Source organism: Anser cygnoides, chromosome W, assembly GCF_040182565.1.
Source record: "Anser cygnoides isolate HZ-2024a breed goose chromosome W, Taihu_goose_T2T_genome, whole genome shotgun sequence".
Lineage (NCBI taxonomy): Eukaryota > Metazoa > Chordata > Aves > Anseriformes > Anatidae > Anser > Anser cygnoides.
Window position 1 is genome coordinate 1,260,021 of NC_089911.1, and position 15,794 is coordinate 1,275,814.

The 15,794-nt window shown below is 46.8% G+C and overlaps 1 protein-coding gene across 4 annotated transcripts in view; it reads left to right on the forward strand.

The window, feature by feature from the left end:
* LOC125181335 (transcription factor RFX3-like) overlaps positions 1 to 15,794 on the forward strand; it is a 232,222-nt gene that overhangs the window by 46,159 nt on the left and 170,269 nt on the right. Inside the window, exon 2 of one of the 4 annotated variants that reach the window (XM_066987566.1) lies at positions 15,518 to 15,732. The exons of the other annotated variants lie outside the window; for them this stretch is intronic. The gene's annotated coding sequence lies outside the window, so the exon portion shown is untranslated. The remainder of the gene's footprint in view (positions 1 to 15,517; positions 15,733 to 15,794) is intronic. 4 annotated transcript variants of the gene reach the window in all.

Consider the following 15,794-nt stretch of genomic DNA (forward strand, 5'->3'; position numbering starts at 1 on the left):
AGGATCATTGAGTCCAACTCCTGGAAAATGTTAGTCCTACTAACATTGGAGACACATGCTGTGAGAAAAATCTCAATAATTTTCTTCAGACAGGATCTTCTGTGAAGCTATTTTATTTGTGATTGCAATGGCGGGCGTCCTGCCAATTAGGAGCGCATTATAGTAAACATATCATAACCTTTTATTCCCTATTACCCGATACCCGATTACCTCCCGTTTCCTCATTGGCTGAGTACTACAGGTTCACAAGCTACTCAACGCTCCTCTATACCATATATGAACACTTTTTTTGATCAGCCCTTTAACTTCTCCTTTTTCCTTTTTTTAGTCCCTTTCTTATGTTTTGAAAACTTGTGATCTTTGTTTTACTGTTCGCACACTGCTCATCCTGTTTTTCTCGAGCTTCTACCTTATTTTGGAACAGTGAGGCCTTCTACTGTCCACTTATCTACTTAGCATTTCTCCTTGTTATGACTACACAGTTACCTTTGAATACAGAAAAGTAATTCTCTACTGCAAAAACACAACTTAGTTTCTCACAATTCCCCCCCTCTTCTTTTCTTACTCCTACTGTTGTTTTTGCACCTCTTCACATACCGCACTCTTGAGTTTATCCAAAATTAAGGTGCAATACTCTTCTTCGGATGTCACGGGGGATGACAGATATACAATGCCAGTATTATTACAATGCCAACAAATAGTTGTTTGAGCCAATTCTATTCAGGTAACCACGAAGTTAGTTTCTCCCAAACGTTTCTAAATCCCCAGGAAGTGTCATCATGAGCTACTCTATTTAGGATCTTGTTTGTTTGTGGTTTTTTTTTTCCCAAATATTTTTGAGATCAGTAAAATTCGTCCCATTTGATCTACATATATACAGCAACTAGTAATAATTACAGTGCACGCTCCTCCTTATGAGGTTATTAATAAATCTAATACCATTCGATTCCAGAGTACTATTTTTGCAAACTTGCTATCTCCTTTTTCTTGCATCCAGACTGTTATTTTCTATTTCTTCAGTTATAGCTGAGATATTTACAATAGCTTTTTCTAATTCACTCACCCCTAACCGAGGTAAAAACCACCTTGAAAAACTGTGAAATGCTAGAGAATTTTACTAGAGGATTATCTGGAGTCCGCTTAATTCTGCGTGTGGTCTCAAGGGGGCTTTGGCTTTGTGTGTCTTCAACAATAGTTACATTTGGAATTATTGCCTCCAGGGTACAAGCTCCCTTCCATCCTAGGGGCAACACCTTCCTGGCTTTATTGCCACATAGCCAGTACCACCCCTTGCCATTCGGGACAGGCCATCCGGTTACAGGATTCTCATTTGTATCTGGTGTGCATTATGTATATTAGCATTCCCATAGCTACCATATTCGGTACAGTATGGATTATTCCCTACTTCACGGATAATATTTCCACACCCAGGGTCAGTAATATTGCCCCCTGAGTTTTCTATCAATGTTTTTTAAAAGTCACCTTTGATAACACGGTGTATTGTAGCCAGGATTATGTATAGGGAGCTCAACCTCAAAATCTGTTCCTTCCCGGGACTGAGTATGATCTGTCGTTTTTAGAAATCTAGAGAATCCAGACACAGTTGCTGCTGGAAATAGCAAGGCCTTTTCAGTCTTTCTAGGCATCTGGGTGCAAATCCAACAATTATTTTGAGATAGAACTCGAGAGATGTTCTGGATTAATTGGAAATGCTAATTTTTCCCTCCATCCTATCACTACTCCATTGAGAATAGGTATTACTAAGATAAACTTAAAATTTGCCAGCGACACCAAACTTGGAGGAGTTGTAGACTCGGCTGAGGGTGGAAAGGCGTTGCAGAGAGATCTGGACAGATTGGAGAGCTGGGCAATCACCAACCACATGAAGTTTAACAAAAGCAAGTGCCGGGTCCTGCATCTGGGACGGGGCATCCCTGGCTATACATACAGACTGGGCGACGAGATGCTGGAGAGCAGCCCCGCAGAGAGGGATCTGGGGGTTGTGGTTGACAGCAAGTTGAATATGAGCCAGCAGTGTGCCCTGGCAGCCAGGAGGGCCAACCGTATCCTGGGGTGCATCAAGCACGGCATCGCTAGTCGGTCGAGGGAAGTGATTGTCCCGCTCTACTCTGCGCTGGTGCGGCCTCACCTCGAGTACTGTGTGCAGTTCTGGGCACCACAGTACAAAAAGGACATTAAACTGCTGGAGAGTGTCCAGAGGAGGGCGACGAAGATGGTGAAGGGCCTAGAGGGGAAGACGTATGAGGAGCGGCTGAGGTCATTTGGCCCGTTCAGGCTGAAAAAGAGGAGGCTGAGGGGAGACCTCATCGCAGTCTCCAGCTTCCTCGTGAGCGGGAGTGGAGGGGCAGGTGCCGACCTATTCTCCTTAATCACCAGTGATAGGACCCAAGGTAATAGTGTCAAGCTGAGGCAGGGGAGGTTTAGGCTAGACATCAGGAAGAGGTTCTTCACTGCGAGGTTGGTTGCACACTGGAACAGGCTCCCCAGTCACTGCACCAAGCCTGTCTGAATTTAAGAGGCGTTTGGACTGTGCACTTAGTTATATGGTCTAAAATTTTGGGTAGACCTGTGTGGTGCCAGGAGTTGGACTTGATGATCCTTATGGGTCCCTTCCAACTCGGGATATTCTATGGTTCTATGATTCTATGACTCTACATCATTTCCATTTATATATGCACCCCTTTAATAATTAAGAAAAACAATAAAAATCACAAAATAATAAGGATTCTTCTGGTGGGGATTAAATACCCCCCCTTCTCCCACTTCCAGGGAGTGCTCCCTGGAAACACTCCAGTTCTGTGTAATTCAATCCCTTTTACTCATTAATTCATTAAGAATTCTTCTAAGGAGAAGTTAAAGCTTTACAATAGATAGTTTTAACAGTTTTAACCTTAAAAGTCTTTGTTAATGCAGTCTCTCAGGTATCAGGGTTAACCGATGCTTTTACCCAGGTATGAGTCCACCCTTCCTCAGCCATTCTTCCTGTCGTCTCAGTAGTCAGGAGCACTTGGAACAGTCCGTCCCACTCAGGTTGCAGTTTCAGTTCTCTCCATGTTCGCATCAAAACACAATCTCCTGCTCGGAGTGGATGGATCAGGGCTTCCAAGGCTGGGGTTTGAGCTAACTGTCCATGGGTCCTGAGAGATGACAAAGAGGACGACAGCCCGAGTATATAGTTCTTAAGAAAAGCATCTTTTGTCTCAAATTGAGGTAATTCATTCCCTTTGTCCAGGTACAGCAATCCAAATAATATTTCATATGGTGAAACTCCCACATCTTTTCTTGGTGCAGTTTGAATTCACAGAAGTGCCAAAGGTAAGCACTTCGTTTGGGGAAGCCGAGTTTCCAGAACTTAGTCAATTGCTTCTTTACTGTCTGAACCTCTCCACCCTTCCAGAAGGGGGAGGATGCCAAGGAGTGTGAAATTTCCACTTGATTCCTAGAGTCCACATTAGCCCTTGTAATATTTCTGACATAAAGTGACTTCCTTGATCAGAGTCAATATTTTCAACAATTCCATACTCGGGAGTTATTTGTTCTAGAATTACTTTAGTGACTATGTTCGCAGTAGCAGATACTGAAGGGAAAGCTTCCACCCACCCTGACAAATGATCGACCAAGACTAATAAGTATTTAAATCTACCTACTCCAAGGAGTTCTGTAAAATCTACCTGTACATTTTGGAAGCGTTGAATTCCTGGTTCTCGCCCCCCTTGGTCTGACTGCAGATAATTTTCCTGTTTACCTTTTGACATACTACACAACTCCTGCAAACTTGTTCAGCCAGATTATATATATATTCCTACACATATATATTTCCATAGCACAGCATCACACATTGCTTGAATTCCCCAATGACCCTCTTGATGCAAAACAGTTAATATTTGCCTCATTATCACTTTATTCAGCATTTCTCTCCCCTCAGGGAGTATCTATTTTCCTTTGGACTTTGTGACTCCTAATTCCTTAAAAACCTCTTTGTCTTAAAAACTTTTTACTTCTTTTTAGTTTTGGGTAGGGGTAGCTCAACAATTCCCTGAATCCTCTCTGGATTTATTCTTTGTTCTCCCTCAGACACTAGATGCCCTAAATACTTGACTTCTCTTTCTACATATTGCAATTTATTTTCCAGTACTTTCAAGCCCTGCTTTCCCAGAAAGTTGAATAGCTTGTTAGTGGCTTCCTTCACAACTGTTTTCTCCTGTCCTGACAATAAAAGATCATCCACATATTGTAACAGTAACACCTCCTAGGGAGGTTGGAATTGCTCCAAAATTTGTTCTAGAACTTGCCCAAATAAATCGGTGGCCCTGTAAACCCCTGAGGTAAAATTGTCCATCTGTATTGTTGCTTCTGCTCCATTTCAGGGTCTTTCCAGTCAAAGGTGAATATATCTTTGCTCCCAGGGCCTGAGAGCACTCACTTAATAACACTGTTATTCCAGCCTAACAATTTACTATTTGAATGCCCAATTTCATCATGAAATCCTTTCCCAACAAGTTAGTCCCTGCCTCGGGTACATACAATAATTGCCCAGTGATCATTCTATCCCTAGTCTCAGCTTGGTGTCCCCAAAAAGTAGCACTGTTATCCCAGTCCCTTCTACCCCCATCACATTTAGGGTTTCGTTAGTTAATTTAATCCCTGATACTTCACAGGCCAGTAATGACCTAGCTGCCCCAGTGTATTGGGTTCACATGGCAAGGTTCTGGTAGCAGGGGGGCTGCAGTGGTAGCCCCTGTGAGAAGAATCCAGCAGCTGCCCCGTGTTAGATAAGGGCAGTTTCAGCTGGCTCCAAAGGGGCCCACCCCTGCCCAGAGCCAAGCCATGATCAATGCAGTTTGTGCCTCTGTGAGAGCACATCCAAGAAAAGGAAAAAAAAAAAAACTGCTGCACAACAGCAGCAGGGAGAGTGAGGAGTGAGAAACCTCCCTGCAGACATCAAGGTCAGTGCAGAGGAGGGGGAGTGCAGTGCAGAGGTGCTCCAGGTGCCGGAGCTGAAGCCCCCCCTCGGCCCACAGAGAGGGCCCTGGTGGGGAAGGCAGAACCCCCACAGCCCATGGTGTACCACAGCAGAGCACGTCTCCATGCTGCAGCCTGTGGAGAGGAGCATATGCAGGAGCAGGTGATTGGGGGGGGGGATGGGGGAGGTGGCCCCCAGGGGGTCACAAGCCGGACCAACCCGCTACTGATGCATAGATCCCACAGCGCAGACCCACACCTGGAGCAGCTCCCAAAGAGCCTGTTTTTCGCTGCCTGTGGAGAAACCCACACAGGACCAGCCCAGGAAGGTTGGCACCCCACGAGAGGGACCCCACACCAGAGCAGGGGAGAGGGTGACCGTGAGGGAGCAGTGGAAACGAAGCACCATGGGCCGACTGCAGCCCCTGCTGCCGGCCCCGCCCCACGCCACTCAGGGCAGGGAAGAGGTGGAAGAGAGTGGACGGGGAAAGGTGCCCCCAGCTTGTTTCTCTGTTTCTCTCCGCTCCAGCTCATCAGCAATAGGTAATAAATTTTATTAATTTTTTATTGACGTTATTATTTTTTATTAATTTTATTAATCTTCCTATGCTAAGTCTGTTTTGCCCGCAACGATAACTGTAGAGTGATCCCCATTGAGGTACACTTGAGGAGCCCTTGAGGTACACTTTTTCATTTATCAGGGAACTAGCTTTCTGAAAAGTCCCAACTCCCTTATTCTGAATTTATAACAGCAATCTCTCCTCCTTCTTCCACTCCGGATATTCCTATTTGAAGTGGCTGGCCCGGCCACACTTAAAACATCTTCTCAAAGCCTGTCCCTGCTAGGATTTAGACTACAACACAGGTAGCTTTCCTTGCCCGCCATTCCTTCATCTCTCTTCCTCTCCTTTCCATCCTGGGCCTGATTCCTCCCTGAAGTCCCTCTATCTCCAGCCCTCTGCTTCACTACCCAGTACGCTGTGTTTGTTTCATTTTTGCCATTTGTTTCGCGCTCTACTTTTCCTTCTCATCTCCCCTCCTGGCATACACCTTCATACTACCTACACTGTTCACTCCATCCTCCCACCTTCTGGAGCTTTTTCTGCGTATCTGGCCAGATATGTTTTAATCACAAAACGAACTTTCAAGAGCCCTTGGGCTACCGGGTCCTCAGGATTCATCCCCGAGTACTTTCTAATTCTGACCCTGAGTCTCTCATATGGTTTCTATGTTGTGGGTTGTTATTATCCCAGTTAGATAAGCGGATATTTCCGCTCTATCGGAATTACTCTCGGTTTTGGGGGGGAGAGTGTTAGTTCTTTCCCATTCTTGCATAGCTGCCTGCCGAATCATTCCCCTCCTAAACATTCTTCTCCAGGGAATAACATACTCAAGATTGACATTTCCCCCCCAGGAATACAAATTAGGCCTTAGAAACGGATTTGACTGTTCTGCTAGGCCCCCAATTAAAGACTTCATTTCCTTCTTAAAACTCCTAACCTCTCTGCTGGTAAGGGGGGAGTGGCATCAGCCCCCGCACGACCCCGAGGCCCCACCAGGACCCGCCCCGCCTCCCCGGCGCAACTTCTCCAGGGACAGTGTCAATTGTAGTCCCTGTCTTCCCTCATGGAGCAGCTGCCGCTGCCTCCGGAGCAATATTAGGATTATAGGAAGCATAACTTGATTCCTCCTCCCAAAAACTGAACCTTATTGTTTACATATAAATTTCAAGCCTGAATTTTCATCAGACCCGTATTTTGGCCAAAATACTGAAGTTCCTTTTATTGGCTTTTTAGGCCAGACAATTACACAATACCTAACCATTTTAAAATATTTATTTTTTAAAATCTTTTTCCCTAGTTTTTGGGTTGTTTTTCCAAATCCTTATCATTCTCTCCAAAGGGCTATCTTTAGGCACAATCCCGGGGTCTCCACCCCCACCCTGCTGACTCTTGGAACCCTTAATCCCCATCTCTTCCTGACGTGCTGCTGTGGACTTTACCACCCACAGGGTACCACACGCCTTCACCTAGGATTAGGACAGAGGTGGGTTGTACTGCCGAGCACTTCACCTCACCGTGCTCGGGGTACCGTACACCTAAGGGCCCAAACCCCTGAGACTCTCTTTCGCTCGTCTGTCTTTTGCTTCGTCCTTCTCCGGCCAAGGGGACTTGGTTCGTCCCCTCACGGGACTACAGAATCTCATGGACTGGGACTCCACACTTGCTTTGCACTAAAAGTGCGTCTCATTCACACTCCACACAAGAGTCTCCCCAAACCCACCCCGGGGCAATATACGGTAAAGTTTGCCTTACCTCGGTCCGTGCACGGACTTCCCAGTCCGGGTTATCAGCAGTTATCCCTGTGTCTGTGCTGTGTCTGTGCTGGCCTTCCTTCTCCCCAGTGCTTCGCAGAGCCTGTCTTCAGATTAACAGTCTCGGTCCTTTGCCGGCCATCCCGAGACAACCCACCACCATCGACGGGACCGCTGAAATCAGCGGGGTGCACCTTCCTGTCTGTGGCGGCAAGAACTCTTCGGTAGGCAACAAGATCCCGGACGAGCCCCCAAATTGTGAGAAAAATCTCAATAATTTTCTTCAGACGGGATCTTCTGTGAAGCTATTTTATTCCAAAAAGAAAACAAAGCTTCAAGGCCAGAGGGTCAATATCCAAGACTAAGATATAATCATAGAAGGGTAAATGGGGTTTATCACATTCTGGGTTGGGGGATGGGTGAGAGAGAGTTTTAAACAGCAACTTACTTTCCGTTTTACTTTTAGCCCTCTGATTTTTAGAGCAACAAAGTGTTTTTTCTGGGTTAGTTAAACTTACTGATACTTGGTACTATGCATCCCATGTGGTGTTTACAGAGCTGGCAGTATAAAGCAGAAGATAAGCACATCAGAGCTTCCATGAAATTATTAGGGTTTTGGGTGGTCATAGAATTATAAAATAGCCCGAGTTGGAAGGGACCCTCAAGGATCATTGAGTCCAACTCCTGGAAAATGTTAGTCCTACTAACATTGGAGACACATGCTGTGAGAAAAATCTCAATAATTTTCTTCAGACAGGATCTTCTGTGAAGCTATTTTATTTGTGATTGCAATGGCGGGCGTCCTGCCAATAGGAGCGCTTTATAGTAAACATATCATAACCTTTTATTCCCTGTTACCCGACACCTCATTACCTCCCCTGTTTCCTCATTGGCTGAGTACTACAGGTTCACAAGCTACTCAACGCTCCTCTATACCATATATGTGAACATTTTTTTTGTTCGACCCTTTAATTTCTCCTTTTTCCTTTTTTTTTTTTCTCCTTTCTTATGTTTACAGAACTTGTAATCTTTGGTTTTTTTACTGTTCTCACACTGCTCATCCTGTTTTTCTCGAGCTTCTACCTTATTTTGGAACAGTGAGGCCTTCTACTGTCCACTTATCTACTTAGCATTTCTCTTTGTTATGACTACACAACTACCTTGGAATACAGAAGGTTAGTTTTCTACTGCAAAAACACGCTCTACTTCGAAAACATGTTCTACTGCAAAAATACACTTACTTTGAAAACATGTTCAACTGCAAAAACACAACTTAGTTTCTCACAATGCCCTTGTCAGAATAGGTCCTAACAAAATTCAGTGTAATCCTAGAAGAGTCTATTAAATTCTGTCCAAGAGCAATTTTTCCTACTTGTTCTTCTCCACTATTAACTCATATACTTCAAAAGGAAAATCTTAACTTCATTGTTAACCTAAGGAAGAATTAATATGAAAATCTGAATTCTGAAGAAAACACAGCACTTTGAATAAGACTTTTCAAGTGTGTGTATTTGGCTTACATGGCAAAGACTTGGTAGCAGGGGGCTGCAGGGATGGCCTCTGTGAGAAGAGCCCAGGAGCTGCCCCATGTTAGATAAGAGCCAGTTTCAGCCAGCTCCAAAAGGGACCTGCTGCTGGCCAGAGGTGAGACACGAACAACTCTGGTTGCGCCTCTGTGAGAGCAGATTTAAGAAAAGGAAAAAACAGCTGTGCAACAGCAGTTGGGAGAGAGGAGCAAAAAAAATGGGAGAGAAACAATGAGGCAGACACTAAGGTCAGTGAAGAAGGAGGGGGAGGAGGTGCTCCAGGTTCGGAAGCAGAAGTTCCCCTATGGCCTGTGGAGAGGACCATGGTGAAGCAGGTTGTCCCCCTGCAGCCCATGGTGTACTATGGCGGAGCAGATCTACGCACTGCAGCCCATGGAGTAGCCAACAGTGGAGCAGGTGGATGTGGCCTGAAGGAGGCTGCCACCCATGGAGAGCCCCCACAGGAGCAGACTCAAGGCCAGACCTGCAGCCGGTGGAGAGGAGCCCATGGTGGAGCACGTGATCTGGCAGAGGCCACTGCTTGTGGGGGACCAGTTCAGGGCTCCCCAGTACAAGAGGAACATAGAGCTACTAGAGCTACATATAACTACTAGAGTGAGTTCAGAGGAGGGCTGCGAAGATGATTAGAGGACTGGAGCACCTCTCGTACGAGGACAGGCTGAAAGAACTGGGCCTGTTTAGCCTGGAAAAGAGAAGAATGAGGGGAGACCTCATCAATGTATATAAATATCTGAAGGGAGGGTGTCAAGAGGATGGAGCCAGTCTCTTTTCGGTGGTGCCTAGCAACAGGATGAGAGGCAAGGGGCACAAACTGAAGCACAGGTGGTTCTGGCTGAATATGAAGGGGCACTTCATTACTGTGAGGGTGACAGAGCACTGGAACAAGTTGCCCAGAGAGGTTGTGGAGTCTCCTTCTCTGGAGATATTCAAAACCTGCCTGGATGCCATCCTGCGCAATGTGCTCTGGATGATCACAGAATCGTCTAGGTTGGAAGAGACCTCCAAGATCACCCAGTCCAACCTCTGAGCTAACGCTAACAAGTCCTCCACTAAACCATATCACTAAGCTCAACATCTGAACGTCTCTTAAAGACCTCCAGGGATGGTGACTCAACCACTTCCCTGGGCATCCCATTCCAATGCCTAACAACCCTTTCAGTAAAGAAGTTCTTCCTAATATCCAACCTAAACCTCGCCTGGCGCAACTTTAGCCCATTCCCCCTCGTCCTGTCACCAGGCACGTGGGAGAATAGACCAACCCCCACCTTGCTACAGCGTCCTTTAAGGTACCTGTAGAGAGCGATAAGGTCGCCCCTGAGCCTCCTCTTCTCCAGGATGAACAGTCCCAGCTCCCTCAGCCGCTCCTCGTAAGACTTGTTCTCCCTACCCCTCACCAGCCTCGTCGCCCTTCTCTGGACTCTCTCGAGCACCTCGACGTCCTTCTTATAGTGAGGGGCCCAAAAATGAACACAGTACTCGAGGTGTGGCCTCACCAGAGCCCAGTACAGGGGGACAATCACTTCCCTAGACCTGCTGGCCACACTGCTTCTGATACAAGCCAGGATGCTGTTGGCCTTCTTGGCCACGTGAGCACACTGCTGGCTCATATTCAGCCGACTATCAACCAGTACTCCCAGGTCCATCTTTGCCAGGCAGCTTTCCAACCACTCATCTCCCAGCCTGTAGCGCTGCTTGGGGTTGTTACGCCCCAGATGCAGGACCCGGCACTTGGCCTTGTTGAACTTCATACAGCTGACCTCAGCCCATCGGTCCAGCCTATCCAGATCCTCCTGCAGAGCCTTCCTACCCTCGAGCAGATCGACACATGCACCTAACTTGGTGTTGTCTGCCAGCTTACTGAGGGTGCACTCAATCCCCTCATCCAGATCATCGATAAAGATATTGAAGAGGACTGGCCCCCGTACTGAGCCCTGGGGGACTCCACTAGTGACCGGCCTCCAACTGGATTTGACTCCATTCACCACAACTCTTTGGGCCTGGCTATCCAGCCAGTTTTTAACCCAGTGAAGCGTACACCAGTCCAAGCCACGAGCAGCCAGTTTTTTGAGGAGAATGTTGTGGGAAACGGTGTCAAAAGCCTTACTGAAATCAAGGTAGACCACATCCACAGACTTTCTGACATCCACTAAGCGTGTCACTTTGTCATAGAAAGAGATCAGGTTTGTCAAGCAGGACCTGCCCTTCATAAACCCATGCTTACTGGGCCTGATCGCCTGGTTGCCCTGCAAGTGCCGCATGATGACACTCAAGATAATCTGCTCCATGAGCTTCCCTGGCACTGAGGTCAAACTAACAGGCCTATAGTTCCCCGGGTCTACCCTCCGGCCCTTCTTGTAGATGGGCGTCACATTTGCTAGCCGCCAGTCGACTGGGACCTCCCCTGATAGCCAGGAGTGCCGATAAATGATGGAAAGCGGCTTGGCCAGCTCCTCCGCCAGTTCTCTCAGTACCCTCGGGTGGATCCCATCCGGCCCCATCGACTTGCATACATCCAAGTGCTGTAGCAGGTCGCCAACAATTTCCTTGTGGATAGTGAGGGCCACATCCTGCTCCCCATCCCCTTCCACCAGCTCAGGGTACTGGGTATCCAGAGAACAACTGGTTTTGCCGCTAAAGACCCTAAATGATCCGCTAAAGCCGCTAAATGATCTGGCTCAGCAGGGGGTTTGGACTAGATGATCTTCAGAGGTCCCTTCCAACCTCGGCCATTCTGTGATTCTGTGCACACCGACACCTGGGGAACACCACTCGCAACTGGTCACCAGCTGGATTTCACTCCATTCACCACCAATATTTGGGTCCGGCCATCCAGCCAGTTGTTAGCTATAGAATAGAATATAGAACCATAGAATATCCCGAGATGGAAGGGACCCACAAGGATCATCGAGTCCAACTACTGGCTCCACACTAGTCTACCCAAAAATTCAGTCGATATGACTGAGAGCATAGTCCAAACACTTCTTAAACTCCGACAGGCTTGGTGCTGTGACTGCGTCCCTGGGGAGCCTGTTCCAATGCGCTTCCCTCGACCAACTAGCAAAGCCGTGCTTGATGCACCCCAGGATACGGTTGGCCCTCCTGGCTGCCAGGGCATACTGCTGGCTCATATTCAGCTTGCTGTCAACCACAACCCCCAGATCCCTCTCTGCGGGGCTGCTCTCCAGCGTCTCGTCGCCCAGTCTGTATGTATAGCCAGGGTTGCCCCGTTCCAGATGCAGGACCCGGCACTTGCTCTTGTTAAACTTCATGCGGTTGGTGATTGCCCAGCTCTCCAATCTGTCCAGATCTCTCTGCAAGGCCTTTCCACCCTCAACAGAGTCAGCAACTCTTCCCAGTTTAGTATCATCAGAAAATTTACTGAAAACACCGCCAGACTGATGTAGCCTCATTTACCATAACCCTTTGAGCCCTACCCGTCAGCCAATTGCTCACCCATCGTATGATGTTTTTATCTAGCTGTATGCTGGACATTTTGTCCAGTAGGATCCTATGGGAAACTGTGTCAAAAGCTTTGCTGAAGTCCAGAAAGATCACATCAGCTGGTTTCCCTTGATCGACTAGATGGGTGATCTTATCATAAAAGGAAATCAAATTTGTTAAACAGGACCTACCCCTTGTGAACCCATTCTGGCTGTGACCTATGACTGCGCTGTCCCCCCGGTGTGCTTCAATAACTCCCAGGATAATCTTCTCCATAATTTTACCAGGCACTGACGTGAGACTGACAGGCCTGTAGTTGCCAGGGTCTTCTTTCTTGCCCTTCTTGAAAATTGGCACAACATTTGCCAGCTTCCAGTCTACTGGGACCTCTCCAGATTCCCAAGACTGTTGAAAAGTAATTGAGAGATCTTGCGATGACGTCAGTCAGCTCTTTGAATACCATGGGATGAATCCCATCCGGACCCATGGACTTGTATGGATCCAGGTGGAGTAGCAAATCCCGCACACGTTCAGGGTTGGCTGGGAGTTTATCATTCCCACCGTCACGGTCCTCCAACTCAGGGCACCCGGGGTCCCGAAGCCCGTTGAAAGTCGTTCACTGCCGTTGAAGACAGAGGCAAAGAAGGCATTAAACGTCTCTGCTTTGCCTATGTCCTTGTTTGTGAGGTGACCATCCCCATCAAGTAGCGGACCTATGTTTTCTCTGGTCCTCCTTTTTGTATTCACATATTTAACTGGCCCTAAAATGGAGCCCTGGGGGACCCCACTGGGGACCGGCTGCCAGCCTGATGTAACCCCATTTACCTTAACCCTTTGAGACCTACCCGTCAGCCAATTATTCACCCAACTTATTATGTTTTTATCTAGCCATATGCTGGACATTTTGTTCAGTAGGATAAAAACTAGTAAGGAGTTTAAGAGGAAAAAAAAAAATTTAAGAGAAAGTTATTTTCTGAAATTTTTATTTTTTTAATTTAATACATTGTTTTTTAATTTTTTTAATTTAATAAATTAAATTTTAAAATTAACTTTAAGAGAATTAAAATTAATTCTCTTTATTTTTTTTAATAAATGATCTGGAGGAAGGACTTAAAGTTAATTTTAATTAACTGTAATTAAAAATAAAGAGAATTGTTGACACATCATATTGTTTTTACCAAGCTGTATGCTGGACATTTTGTCCAGAAGGATACTGTGAGAAACAGTATTGAAAGCTTTGCTGAAATCCAAAAAGATTACATCAACTGGCTTCCCTCAGCTAGGTGGGTGACCTTGTCATAAAAGGAAATTAAGTTAGATAAGTAGGACCTTCTCCCCCTGAACCCGTGTTGGCTGTGACCAATGACTGCATTGTCTTTCAGGTGTTTTTCAGTAACTCCCAGAATAATCTTCTCCATAATTTTCCAGGTACGGAAGTGAGACTGACAGGCCTGTAATTACCAGGGTCTTCTTTCTTGCCCTTGAAAATTGGAACAACGTTTGCCAGCTTCCATTCAACTGGGGCCTTTCCAGATTCCCAAGACTGTTGAAAAGTAATTGAGAAAGGTTTTGTGATGACATCAGCCAGCTCTTTGAGTACCCTGGGATGAATCCCATTGGGCCCCAGAGACTTGTATACATCCAGCTGGAACAGCAAATCCCACATAGGTTTGGGGTTTGCTGGGAATTTATTGTTCCCATAATCATGGTCCTGCAACTCAGGGCACCTGGGGTCCCAGGGCCATCATCAATGGTCAGGTCCACCCCTCGATCACGAGCACATCTGTATGTGGCATCCCTCCCCAGATGTCCTGATGTTTCATGGGCCCATTGAACTACAGACAGCTCACCCTTACATCCCCCGTCCAGGTCCACCTGAGCCACTTCAATTTTCGAAGCTCGATCCACCTCTTCATTGTTCTGATGTTCTTCAGTGGCACGACTCTTGGGCATGCGGGCATCTACATGACGTACCTTTACAGCCAGGTTTTCTATGCAGGCAGCAATATCTTACCACAGGGTAGCAGCCCAGATAGGTTTACCTCCGTGCTGCCAGTTGCTCTGTTTCCATTGCTGTAACCACCCCCACAGGGCATTTGCCACCATCCATGAGTCAGCGTAGAGATACGGTACTGGCCACTTTTCTCTTTCAGCAATTTCTAGGGCCAGTTGTATGGATTTCACTTCTGCATACTTACTCGACTCATCTTCCCCTTCCATGGCCTCCACAACTCGTCGTGTGGGACTCCACACAGCAGCTTTCCATTTCTGATGGCTCCCTACCACGCGACAGGATCCGTCAGTGAGCAACACATACTGCTTTCTGTCTTCTGAGAACTCATTACATGGTGGTGCCTCTTTGGCATGAGTTACATCTTCGATCAATACTCCAAAATCTCTGCCTTCCGGCCAGTCCATGAGCTCTTCCAGGATTCCTGGGTGGTTGCGTTTCCCCATTTGAGCCCACTACATAATTAAAGCTACCCACTTACTCCGCGTAGCATCAGTTGCATGGTGTTTAGTGGGGATTTTCCCTTTGAACATCCAATTTAACAGAGGTAGCCGTGGTGCCAAGAGGAGCTGTGCTTCTGTACCCACAACTTCTGAAGCAGCTCAAACCCCCCTCATATGCTGTTAATATCTCCTTTTCAGTTGGGGTGTATTTGGCTTCTGATCCTTGATAGCCCTGGCTCCAGAACCCCAGAGGTCGACCTCGAGTTTCTCCTGGGGTCTTCTGCCAGAGGCTCCAGGTGAGGCCATGTTCCCCAGCTGCAGTGTAAAGTATGTTTTGCACAGCTGGTCCTGTACAAACAGGCCCAAGGGCTACTGCACGAGCTATTTCTTGTTTGATTTCTTCAAAAGCCTGTTGTTGCTCAGGGCCCCACTCGAAATAGTTTCTCTTTTGAGTCACTCGATATAGAGGACTCCCAAGCTGACTATATCCTGGAACATGCATTCTCCAGAATGCCACAAGGCCTAGGAAAGCTTGTGTTTCCTTTTTGCTAGTTGGTGGAGACATAGCAGTTATTTTGTTGATCACATCCATTGAAATGTGGCGATATCCATCCTGCCATTTTACCCCCAAGAACTGGATTTCCTGTGCAGGTCCCTTGACCTTACTCTGTTTAATGGCAAAACCAGCTTTCAGGAGAATTTGGATTGTTTTATTCTCTTTCTCAATAACTTTTTCTGCTGTGTTGCCCCACACAATGATATCATTGATGTATTGCAGGTGTTCAGGAACTTCCCCCTGTTCCAGTGCAATCTGGATTAGTCCATGGCAAATGAGAAGCAGAGGTCCCTTCATCAGGGTCAAGACTAACATCAGCCATTCTACTGCCTCTGGGGAACTGCCCAACAGAAAACGGAGCAGCATTTTTCCTAGGAGACCCCCTTTTTGCTGCTGTGTTTCCTTGTAGTTCATGTACACAAGCGGCTAGGATTGAGGTAGGTTCACCATCCCACTTCCTCATATCTTCCCTGTGGTCACGCAGATAAGACCACAAGGT